This window comes from Ovis aries, chromosome 9, assembly GCF_016772045.2.
Source record: "Ovis aries strain OAR_USU_Benz2616 breed Rambouillet chromosome 9, ARS-UI_Ramb_v3.0, whole genome shotgun sequence".
In the NCBI taxonomy this organism is placed as follows: domain Eukaryota; kingdom Metazoa; phylum Chordata; class Mammalia; order Artiodactyla; family Bovidae; genus Ovis; species Ovis aries.
Genome location: NC_056062.1, coordinates 34373755 through 34386235, shown reverse-complemented (window position 1 = coordinate 34386235; position 12481 = coordinate 34373755). Strand labels below are relative to the sequence as shown.

At 49.3% G+C, this 12481-nt stretch overlaps 1 protein-coding gene across 3 annotated transcripts in view; it reads left to right on the top strand.

Annotated features, from left to right (window-relative positions):
• The window catches only part of ST18 (ST18 C2H2C-type zinc finger transcription factor), a 262346-nt gene that overhangs the window by 20674 nt on the left and 229191 nt on the right, over positions 1-12481 (top strand). For 2 of the 3 annotated variants that reach the window (XM_060393402.1, XM_060393403.1), the window contains exon 2: positions 11683-11808. The gene's annotated coding sequence lies outside the window, so the exon portion shown is untranslated. Of the gene's footprint in view, positions 1-11358; positions 11450-11682; positions 11809-12481 lie in introns of those variants that run through there. The other variant, XM_042254200.2, reaches the window with a different exon arrangement.

The window sequence follows — 12481 nt, the reverse complement described above, 5'->3', positions numbered from 1 at the left end:
CCAACCACTGTACCGCCAGGGAAGTCCTTACCATAGTTTTACAAGTAAATTGGGTTTTTAATGCACAGGTAAAGTTTGTTCTTTTGCATTTGCTAAAATATCAGCACTTACCATTTTGACTGATTGATTGATGGTGTTTTCTTCAGAGCCAGACCTTACAAAACACTGGTCTGGAGTGCAGAGAATTGTGCTGTTAGATGTCGGTTTTACAGTCAGAGCAGAAGGTTTCAAATACTCGAGAAATACCCTGGGAGGGGGAGTCCACGCCCCTTTCAGATCAGTCCCTGAGGGTTAGGGCCCAGGCAGCAGGCACTCACTGTGAGAAACTAGGAGGCGGGACTAAGGCTCAGGCTAGGCAGTCATCAGCGCCGAATGTACTTTCTGGTGTCCTAAACAGTCCATGGGGTCACGAAGAGTCGGAGACGACTGAGCGACTTCACTTTCACTTTTCACTTTCGTGCTTTGGAGAAGAAAATGGCAGCCCACTCCGGTGTTCTTGCCTGGAGAATCCCAGGGACGGGGGAACCTGGTGGGCTGCCGTCTATGGGGTCATGCAGAGTGGGACACGACTGAAGCAACTTAGCAGCAGCAGCAAAAAAAATTATTTATTTTAATTGGAGGATAATTGCTTTGCAATATTGTGCTGGTTTCTGCCAGACATAAACATGAATCAGCCACAGGTGCGCATGTGGCTGACCCTCCCTCCCACTGCATTCCACCCCTCTAAGTGGTCCCAGAGGACGGGGTTGAGCGCCCTGCGCCCCCCCACTGGCTCTCTATTTTGCATATGGTAATACATATGTGTCAGTGCTATTCTCTCAGTCCGTCCCAGTGTACCTTTACGATGCTGTGTGATCACAAACTAAGATAGGCTGCGAATGACGTTAAGGGTGGCGGCATTATTCTCGGACACATGACACAGTGGCAAATCTGACTTTGGAACGACGGCTTCTGGGAAGATGTGTGTCTGGCAGAGGCTGTGTTGTGCTGTGTGGGGAAGTGTGGAAGGGCTGGGTGCCGGGGGGTGTTGCTCCAGGGCAGCAGAGCCTGGCGCTCCCTCCCGGTCCCTGGAACTTTGCTCTGGGCACCAGTGCTCTCTCACTGGGGGCACTTCATTTCCAGGTCTGACACTCACACGATGGCTTGGCTTCCGGCTTCCGTCCTGAGTTCTTTCCCACGGGATCCTGGGACCCAGTGACACTCCAGGCAGTGGCAGTGACGCAGGGAGCAACTGTGTCACAGCCTCCCCTCAGACCCTTGTGTTCCTCTCTGAGACTTCTTGGAAAACACAGTGGCCTGGAAAACAGTGATTGCAGCCGCGTGGACCAGGAGAGCTGAATGTCAGACGTCGTCATAGGAGCCTGGAGGAGAAGGTGTGGAGAGGAGGGATTGTTTTTGTTGAAGAGCATTGACTGAGAAAGGAAAGAATCAACTGATGTGACAGGTGTAAGAGGAGATAAAATTAGTTTATAAATGTGGCACATTAAATGCCTAACCAATATTATCTTAAAATGGACAACAGGGAATAAAATGTTGTGTCAAAAAGTAGAACAAGTACCAAGATTAAAAGAGTATCATTCATTAAATACAGACAGGGTAGTGAAAACAGAAAAATTTGGAGAAAGAACCAGTCTCGGGAAAGTAGAAAAACATACAGAAAGTGGTGAGAGAGGGTCAGGAATAAAGCGTCCACAGGGAAAAAGGAAGGCGGGGAGGCTCCTCTGGTGAGAATTAATTAATTTACTTTAAGATTTAAACCACTGTTCACCTGGATGCTGGGCTTCAGTTTGCTCTCACTTTGTAACTAGAACCTGCTGCCTTTTGTAAGTTAATGTTGCTTACTCTGGATAGCTCCCAACCCTAACTTTTGGAACAGATGTTAAACACTTAGTATCTTCAGGGGTTGGGTAGGAAACATAAGTGAATTAAGTTGCCCACAAATACAAAAGAAAGCAAAACAAAATACATCCATCTGTTGGAAACAAATCACATTTTCTTTAAAAAAAAAAATTTTTTTTCCCTAAATTTATGCACACCGTGAAGCATGTGGGAGCTTAGTTCCTCAACCAGGGATCGAACCCATGCCCCCTGCAGAGGAAGCATGGAGTCTTAGCCACTGGACCACCAGGGAAGTCCTGATCACATTTTCTGTATCTTTCTGAACTGTGATTTATACATAACGCTTTATAAATATGCACGTGCACATGCTCACATGCGTGCACACACACACGTGATGTTGCTTGTTTGGTTAAGAACTGGAAATCTGACCTGTTGCTTCTACAGGAAGAGCTCAGTTTTGGGTCTTGCCTTCTGCATGGTGATGTGAATATAGCATTTGGCTTTGTATTCTTTACCTGGGAGAGAGATTTAGATTAATCCACATTCTCAGTGAGGCAGGGCCTTTCTGTTCTGATTTTTATTGCGGGGGAGACAGTTCCGAGAGAGTTGAAAAATCCTGGTATTTCACTATCACCCTATTTGCATTTTACTAATTGTCTAAAGTTTGGCAATTTCCATCTCATACCTTCTTTTCACAGTTTCAATATTATTTGAGAAAGGAAAACTTAACCTATCTGTTCAATAATTCTAGGTATGAACTTGTTAAATTCAAAAAATGATGCACATTTGTTATAATACACAGTAGCATTACTTTTTGGTGTTTTAGTCTGAAGAACTGGACAGATTTCAGTTCAGCCTGATAATAGGTTTTTGGTAAACAGTGTCTCCCTCTAGTGACACAAACCACTGTTCTTTTAAAAATACAGTAGAAGTTGGATCCTCTGATAGAAATATGTTCTTCAACCCAGAAAAAAGCATATTATTAAAAAATAAAGTTAACACATGGACACCTGGAGTTTGATTTCCCTCATACCTCAGGGATAAAGAATCTGCCTGCCAATGCAGGAGATGCAGGTTCAATCCCTGGGTTGGGAAGATCCCCTGGAGGAGGGCATGGCTACCCACTCCAGTATTCTTGCCTGGAGAATCGCACGGACAGAAGAGCCTGGCAGGCTGCAGTCCACGGGGTCACAAAAGTCTGACATGACTAAACAATTAAACAACAACAGTCCGGATTTTATCAAATATCTGATCTGAGATAGCGGGACTTTGGGGGGTATTTTATTCATTTGTTTAGCCCATCTCTACTAGCTAATGCTACTAGGTTCTGTGGGTTTACATGAATAAATCAGATTTGAAAGTTCTCTTCAAAGACATTATGATGTTACATTGACATGATGAGGTTTTAAACTGTTCTTTCAAATGAGAACTGTCTGGACCTCATTCTGTTTCTAAAGGTTCTATTTTCCATCAGTGTGAATGCCTCTCTTATTTCCTATTCAGGAATGGCTGTATCAATCATGAATTTTGGTTAACTCTCTTAATTTTCTGGAGGGAAGGCGAATAACACACATTATTATCTATAAATAATGGAGACTATGTTTTTGAGAGAGAATAGTAAAAAAAAAAAATGTGTGCCAGCTGCTGCTATCATTCACGACTTTGCGTGGCTCTTGGGTTTGTGTGAATGTACTGAAGTGTGCAGGTGCACGCATGTGTGATCCAGTAAAAATGCTAACCCTCTCATTAAAACGGTTCTTTAAAGTGCATGTCATTTTTTTTACAATGAGTAAAAATAATTTCAGTAGTTCCTAATATCCTTCCTCCAAAAATGTGTCAGGAGGGACAAGCCTGCCTTTAGCTCAGCATTCTGGATACCTTCCTGTTGGAGGTGGTCCTCGGATGTGGAGGGACAGGAAACCCTGGGGTTCTAGGGTTGTTCCAGGGTCTAGCAGCTCCCTGGAGGCCCTCCCCATCCATTCGCCTCTCCCACCTTCCTTCTGCAGTTACGATGAAGTTAAAACATGCAAAGACATCAGCCAGTATCAATGGCCTGGGACTGAAGGGAATGAGGCTTAGGGGCCAATGATTCAATATTGATACATAAGTTCCCTCTTTACATGGAGAAGGAAATGGCAATGCACTCCAGTACTCTTCCCTGGAAAATCCCGTTGACAGAGGAGCCTGGTAGGCTGCAGTCCATGGGGTCGCGAACAGTCCGACACGACTGAGTGACTTGTCTTTCACTTTTCACTTTCATGCATTGGAGAAGGAAATGACAACCCACTCCAGTGTTCTTGCCTGGAGAGTCCCACGGACAGTGGAGCCTGGTGGGCTGCCGTCTGTGGGATCGCACAGAGTCGGACATGACTGAAGCAACTTAGCAGCAGCAGCCCTCTTTACAGAGTGTTGGTGGTGAGTGAGGGTGGGAAGGTCGGAGATGTGAGTGTTCTTCCTCTTTCCCTGAATTCCGATGGACGGGGACACATGGGGTGAGTCCTGCTTCAGCGCAGAGTGTGGGCAGGTGGGCAGTGGTGGGCACATGGCCTACAGCCTGTGAACACACTGTGTTGACTCAAGACTAACTGTTAGGGCCTGCTTGGTGATGGCTGTCTGGGTTTAGAGTTTCTGCTTGAGTTGAGAGGAGATCTGTGAGTCACATATACCTCTCAAGGGCCCAGGACCGCCCGCCTGAGCCAGTGGTGTGGCTTTCTTCATTGCAACCCAGCCAGGTGTGGGAGCTCTGGGCTGTTAACTACTTTCAAAGGCAGAGTAAGTGACTGAGCTATGACAAATACATAAAATAGAAGCAGAACCTGAGTAAAAAGTCTTTTCCAGCAGAGCTTCTTCATCAGCTCAAGCTATCCACAGGCTTTGACTATAACTCAAAATATTACATATTTGCTTTACATGTATTTGTCATATTTTTAAGATCTTGAATGAAAATCTTCATTCATCACCAGGATGACTGAATTAGTCTTTAAAAACTTCATTAAAAAGGGATGTTACAAAAAAGGGAAAAAATAAGCAATTTTGGAAAATTATAATGCATTAGAAAAAAAATTAAAATGGTGTGGTAGACTGGGGGAGAGAAATGCTCTTCTTTGCGGGCAAAAGGCAGAAATGCGTAAAATGTAGGAAGGGAAAGCGGAAGCCCAGCCCAGGTTTGTACACAGGCTGTCGAGTATGTGATCTTGTGTTACTTACAAATCACGTTTTAATTTCCCCTGGAAATATTCCCTGAGGCCTATTGCTCTATACTCAGAAGGAATATTAACAAGGGCTGGGAACAGGTGTACACGTGAGGCGACCCGGTCTCCAAGGCTGGAGCCCATGCCACCAGGAGCCTAGCCTTCCCTCTTCACCTGGCTGCCGCCCTGTCCCAGTCCCCACTGTCCCCAGATTCCACCTCCTTCCCTGAGCTCCTCTTGTAGGAGAGCCCTGTGTGTGTGCGCACTGTTGCTTCAGTCGTGACCGCCTCTTTGTGACTCCATGGATGATAGCCTGCCAGGCTCTAGTCCACCACCTTGTTCATCAGGGAAACTGGTCTCCTGCAGTTTGGGGGGTCATATTTCAGCATTTAGGGAAAGGCAAGGCTCTGCTGCCATCAAAACTTAAACACTGTCAGAGACTGTGTGCCCAAGGTCTTCTCAAGGAACTTCAGCTCAGGGGCTTTCACTTTAGCGCCCTGGCCCCGGCCGGGTCTGAGCTGGCTTCTCCTGTTGGTGGGGTCTGTGTGGAGGTGTGGAGCTGCATGGAGTGGGGAGCCCGTCTGGCCTGAAGAAGAAGGACAGTGGGCTGGGCACCGTGGCCTCTGGTTTGGGAGACCCCTAAGTCCTGCTCATCTTATCCCAAGGGAGGTGAGTCTGGGTTTGGGGAGGTCCTGGGTATTGAGAGCCGGCAGGCAGCCTGAGATGGGGGCTCCCTCCTAAGTTCCCCCTCCCCCACGGGTCTTCTCCCAAACATCAAGCAGCCGATACAGCCCAGGGCTGCAGCGAGCAGTCCTCTCGAGCACAGCTGCCCCTAAAGAGGACAGCCTGTGGATGAGTGCGGGCGTGAGCCGCACCGACACCAGCTCTGAAGCCAGCCGCTCCTGCTCTCTTCTCAGCAGGCTTCCTCCCACATGTGTTTCCTTGGGAAACAGCTGCATTTTCTGGATGTGTTGAGGTGAACTCCTTCCCCGCACAGAGCAAGGCGGGAAGCTAGGAGGCTTGCTTTCTTTCTTTTTTTAATTTAAGGCACCAAATTGCACATATAAAATGTTGTTGAACCAATGATGCTTTCACAACATTTTAGAGCAGTTCCAATCACTTTTTTTTAACCTGTTGTGTTTTTAAAATATTTGCTGTATGCATAGAACAGCCTGCAGGCTGCCTGCTGAACCGGGGGCCGTGGGGTTTATGGTAAATGGTCAGGTGTGTTGTGGGGGTGGAGGGGGTTGGGATGGGATGTGGTCTCAGTCCTGTGGGCGCGGGCATCGGAGTGCATCCCGGTCTGCCTGCAGGGGACGCGCCCGCGGGGACGCGCCTGGAGTGGATGCGCTCACAGAGGCGCTCGGTCCTGTGTTCCGTTCCAACACCATCTTCTTCCCTTTGCAGCTTCCCACTTCCCATCTGTGCCCACCCACTGGTTTCTCAAAGAATAATTTTAAAAACTGGCACGTGGTTCAAGGGCAAAGACTCCAAAGCTGTGGGCTCCCCGGTCCTGGGTTTGGGGTGCTGGAGACGCGCGGCCACAAGCCCTGCCAGCCTTACCTCCATGAAGCCGGAGGAGCTGACCCAGCTTGACCGCCCAGTCTGTTTGCTGTTGCCCACGGACCGTAGGGCCCGGAGTGCTGTCTGTATCTGCAAGCTGCCAGGGCAGCGTTTGCTGTTCCCTTTCATCTTTGCCAGTGCTGCCTGCAGACTCCAAAAGGCATCTTCAGAGGCTGATAATTAGAGCCATGGGCTCAGAGCACCAGTGCTCACTGCCTGTGCTGCTTGGGTGCCGTCCTTCTGAGAAATGACATCCTCGCCAATAATTATTCGGTTATCACCTTATTGTATTACTCTTCCTGGAGTCTCTATTTGAGGATAAATGTTAGGCCAACCTTTGCCGTTCAATCTTCTGATTCGAATAAATGCAATATTCCGGAAACAAAACAAAACAAAACTAGAAACCCTAGGCAGCAGTTGTTTCTGAACAGAACACAGCTATATGATAGTTTAAGGACAGTGTGAAAAATGAGTACTTAGTAAAATGGCACTTGTATCCGTTTATATGGCTTCCCTGGTGGCTCAGTGGTGAAGAAGCTGCCTGCCAATGCAGGAGACGTAGGTTCAGTTCCTGGGTTGGGAAGATCCCCTAGAGAAGGAAATGGCAACCCACTCCAGTATTCTTACCTGGAGAATCCCATAGACAGAGGAGCCTTGTGGGCCACAGTCCGTGGGGCCATAAGAATTGGATACAACTGAGTGACTAAACAACCATCCATTGATGAACTCTTGGAAGCAGTCAGTTCACATTTTGTGGAAGGATGTCTGGATGCTGCCATCTTGCTAGGATGCTCCTGTGCGTGGACCTCTATTGTCTGTAGATGGAATACTGCAAGTTCAGCTTCCCCAGAGCAGCCCTAAACTCCAGGTGCGGGTGACGTTACACTTTGTCCACGCACTTTGGAAGCCAGGGCGGGGGGCAGAGTACCTGGGTGGGAGAGTTGATGCATGAACCACTGGGATGTGCCTCTGAACTGAGAGTCAGGTCTCTGTATTTTGGCTTTTGTCTCAGTGAAGAGAGAACAGCAGAGAGCTCAGAACCAGCAGACTCCCTGGGTGGGTGCTTCTCCCCAAGACGGTGTCCCTAGACTTGGCCCCAGCGAGGGTCCTCAACTTCCTTTGTGAAGTTTGTCTGGTCCTAGGCCTGGCAGTGGCTTCACAGGGATCACTAGTCATAAAGAACCCGCCTGCCAGTGAAGGAGATGCAAGAGACACACATTCAATCCCTGGGGCTGTAAGATCCGTGGGGGGAGAGCCTGGCAACGCACTCCAGTATTATTACCTGGAGAATCTCATGGACAGAGGAGCCCAGCGGGCTACGGTCCATGGGATCGCAAAGAGACAAAACTGAGCCACTGCGTGCACATGTGCGCACACACACACACGCCTGGAAGTTAGGTCCCGTGTACAAAGACGCAGGAAAGCAGACAGTGTGAAGGGCATTCCTTAAGGAAGGGCAGGAAGTCTTTCAATACCCAAAGAGGATGAATTACGAGTTTTTCCTGGCTCCAAAGATGGCTGTTGGAATGCCTGTCTGTTTCACACCACTGACCCCTCAGTACACACTCCCATTCTGAACTTAAGGAAGGGTCTTAGCTCTTCCTGCGTTTCTTGAGTGATGACCGTTTTTGTCCTGGATCCACATTTCATAAGGTATGAATCCCACCTATCCAAATGTGCTCCCAGACAACTCGTCCTCACTTAGCAAATGAACAAAAAAGAGTTCAAAATTCCATGCAGAGAAAATCTTCCCCTCTGCACATTTGCAGCAGAAGTTGGACTTTGTTGAAGCTTGTTTTGGGTAAGCAGCAAGCATGTTTCCCCGTGTTGGTTCGGCAACAACATTTGAAGATGTCCCATCGTCTCGTGAGGCATGAATGGCATATTGTGAATTCCAAAACTGTGCCTGCATCTGCTATGCCCAAACCTGCTCCGTTTGTGAAGCTTACAATTAGGCTGGCCTGTTTTTTTTTTTTTTTGCCTTCCCCCGAGTTTCTCTTTTGGCCAAAGACAAATTGTTTCTGTGTCACTCAAAATACTTCAACTTGTCTGCAACCGGAAGAGAATGTAACAGGGAAGGGCCTTCTCAGGAATTCACTCACGAAGGGGAATGGTGCAAACGTATATGGACAGGGAGGTCGCAGAGAGTGCTGGTGTCTTTTTTCTCCTCTGGAGACAAAGAGTTGACGTGGATCTAGAAAAAGAAACAAGAGAAGTTGGTGGATTTTCTGATGTGCTCTGAGCTTCTTGGGTGAGCTTGCTGAGGTCTTCTTTCATTGGTCTTCTTTTGATTACTAACAATCAAATTTGCAAAAAACTCAGTGTGGGCCCTCTCCATGTGGAATAATACTTCTGTATGTGCAATAATACCGTAGAGTATGTGAGGTTCTCTGAAAGTGATGGGTCAGAAAGTGGTAGCAAGGAAAAAAATTATTATTAAGAATGTTTTGAAAGTGAAAGTGTTAGTCACTTGGTTGTGTCCAACTCTTTGTGACCCCATGGATTATAGCCCGCCAGGCTCCTCTGTCCATGGGATTCTCCAGGCAAGAATACTGGAGTGGGATGCCTTCTCCAGGGCATCTTCCTGACTCAAGGCTTGAACCCGCATTTCCTGCATTGCAGGCAGATTCTTTTAACAACTGAGCTACCAGGGAAGCCCATGTCTTAGAGGTGATCAAAAGGTTTCTGAGAAAGTATGTGCATCTAGATTTCTCTGGAAAGACCACGATGAACAGGAAAGTTTCAAGTAAGACAATCAGCTCAGAACAGGTGAGGCAGCCAGTCGGCTATCATGTGCCAGGTGCGGTGACACAGGGTCCCTGACTCCTGGAACTTCTAGGCTGGCAGGAGGGTTTTATCAGGTGTCGCTGCAGCAATCAATAGGCTGAAAAGCACTATCCTCGAGAGAACCAAAACACAAGGTACATTTATTTCCCCCCACTGCTGTCAGCTTTGTTCACTGGGACCAATATCCTCGACCCCTGAGTGAAAACTCGCGGGTCCCCAGCTCTTCGGCTTGTTCTCAGATGATACAAAAGCTCCTCTGGCCAGCTGGAGTCACAGAAATAGTCTCATTTTAGCTCTTGCAACGTCTGGGCCCAGGCGCTGGTCAGCATTGTCCTTGACTACTTGGCCTGACCTCGTCCCAGGTCCTCCTGGGGCCTGTTTGCCTGCAGCTGGGCTGGCGAATCCTTCTGCCCTCTCACTGCAGCCCCTTCCCCATTTCACTACCCCCCGGCCATGGCTGTCGTGTGTGTGTGTGTGTGCACACACGTGCGCGTGTGTGTGTGTTGGGAGGGCATACCCCTGCCCACCGGTCATGTGTGTGTATGAGTGTGTATATGTGTGTGTGTTGGGGGGCGTACTCCTGCCACAGCTGTGGTGTGTGTATATGAGTGTGTGTGTGTGTGTGTGTGTGTGTGTGTGTGTGTTGGGGGGCGTACCCCTGCCACAGCTGTGGTGTGTATGAGTGTGTGTGTGTGTTGTGTGTGTGGGGGTGTCAGAGGTAAGAGCCCCAGCCCTTTCTTACCTGGAGGGCCGGTATCCTGTTTTCTGCCCTGGCAGATGGTTTGAGCCAGCCCTCTCTCCATGGACTTTCAAAAGCACTGAGTCTTTGACAGTTCTGGGCAGCAAGGCCCCTCATTCTCCGAGTCTCCCTGATCCGAGGTGGAGGGGAATATGCCTCTTACTTCCTGGGTCCTGGGTACCACCCCCGCCATGTGCTTTCCTCAGCCCCGCCTGGCCCGTGGTCCCTCCTGCCTCCTCCTGTCAGGCCCTTTCCTCTCTCTAGGGGTCCCCACAGGACGGATTACTCCTGTTGGCCCAGGGACACACACACACCTGGGCTGGGGACCTCTCCTCTGTGCCCCACCCCCAGGCAGGTGTGCTCCTGGCCCCCAGCACCCCTGCCCCCCCATCTCCACTCTGTGCAGGCCCCAGGGTGGTCTGTGGCTCCTCTGGGGGTTCTGGCCCACCCAGTGCACAGTGGGCTCAGGCTTCCAAGCCGCTTCCCCGCTCCCACTTGTTCCCAACCACAGGGGACAGGCCCAAGCCCCTCACCTGGACCCGGGTCAGAAGGCAGCCCCACCCCAGTCCTGCAGAGCCCGCCTGGGCGACCGTCTCTGGCCTCCTGGTCCTGCCCTCACCAATCCTTTCTGTATTCTTGGTCCGGGGAGGGTCCTGAACCTAGAAGGAGCCCCTGGACCCTTCTTCTTGCGTCTGCCTCAGCCTGGGGATGCAGGGGGTTGTGGTGAGGTCTGAGCGGTGGCTCAGGGCTAGGCTCCCTGGAACCCTGAGGGCCTGAGGTTCAGATTCTGGGTGAGTTCACTTCAAACCTAACAAAAGAGGGCACGATGACTGAGATCAGAAAACAAAAGAAACCGAACTCCATGGGGTTTAAACTACTTTCCCCGAGGCCGCGCTCCGCATCCAGGCGTCCAGGTCAGGCCTCATCCCCAGGCCTGGGGGCCAGGAGCCGCCCTTGCAGTGTCAGGGTGAACCTGCGGGGCGAGGGCTGCCTCCCGACAAACCGGGGGCAGACAAGCCAGAGACCCTGGGCTGGGAGGGCTCTCTGCCCCGCGCGCGCGCGCACAACAGGTCCTTGTAGGAGCGCGCCGTGCCACGCGGCGCCGGGGATGGGTCTGCACTCGGACATGAGCCCGCTTGTTCCCCGCTCGCCGTGAAAAGAGTTTTGAAATGAGTTCTGAATAGACAGCATTTTCTTTGTGCGAGTGGTAAATAACCCAGAGCGGAGTTACCGAGTTGCAGCTTCTGCATTCTGAAACTCCATGGAACTTTTTTGTGGGGAGAAAGGCAGGATGTTTTTTACAGAATGTGACCTCCCCGGAACACTGGAGGTGAGGAGAAAACGCTAGTGAGATAACGGTCACTGCTTTGCATCTGGGAAAACACAGCTTTTAACAAAGCTACAAGAGGAGAGAAGATTCCTACTTCCCACCCCAAACCCATGCCTCATGGAGTTTCCCCAGGTGCTCTTCCCCTGGGTTTGACATTTCTTTAGATCTGATTTAAGAATCCATGATTTTATGGTGATCATTTTCCTGTGCACATTTTTTTTCCTCTCCCATAGAAAGCGATAGCATCTCTGAATGGGGCCGTGTGGAGAAACCCTAAGAAAAACAGCATAAGAGCATTTTGGAATATATCCCGCAAAAGATAACTTTCTACACATCTGGCAGAGATTCTCCAGGTAAAGGTAAGAAAAGAAAACATGGTGAAAAGTAGAGTCAAATTATTTCATGACATCACACTGGGTGAGCTTTGGGGAAACACAAAGCCCTGATGCAGGATGGATAAGGGTGGGTGGGGGGCCAGGGGAGTCCAGTTCCCACCCCTCCCCCACAGGCAGGGACTCAGCCTGTGGTCCTAGTCTGCGGTGACCAGCCTGGGGTCACCAGGGGCTGTTTCAGAGTCTCAGAGCACATGGGCGGAACACCAGAGGGACTGTGGGGTCCAGCAGGAAGGTCTCCTAAAACATCCACGTGTTTAATGCTGCAAATGTTACTTGTACAGTATAGAATTCTTTTTAGGTTTGTATTTGTGCTGGGACTGACTCATTTTCTATTTAGGATTCTTAAAGAATCACTTTTACGGCACTCAGTGAGAAGTGCATCTGGTGCTTACATATAATAAGCATCAAACATGAAGACGTGTTGCGTGCTGGAGCCATTTGTTTGTCACTGTAGGGGACCTGCACCATCTCCACTCTGTGTGTTTCTTTTCTGGAGTACATTTTGCACCAAGGCATCAAGCTTTAGGGCTCTTTGCTTGAGCAGTAAGAACATTTTAAAAATCCCTAGCTAGTTTCAGTCATTAGAAATGAACACCATTTAGGAATCTCCAGGAGGTACTGCGGATGAAGTTCAGAG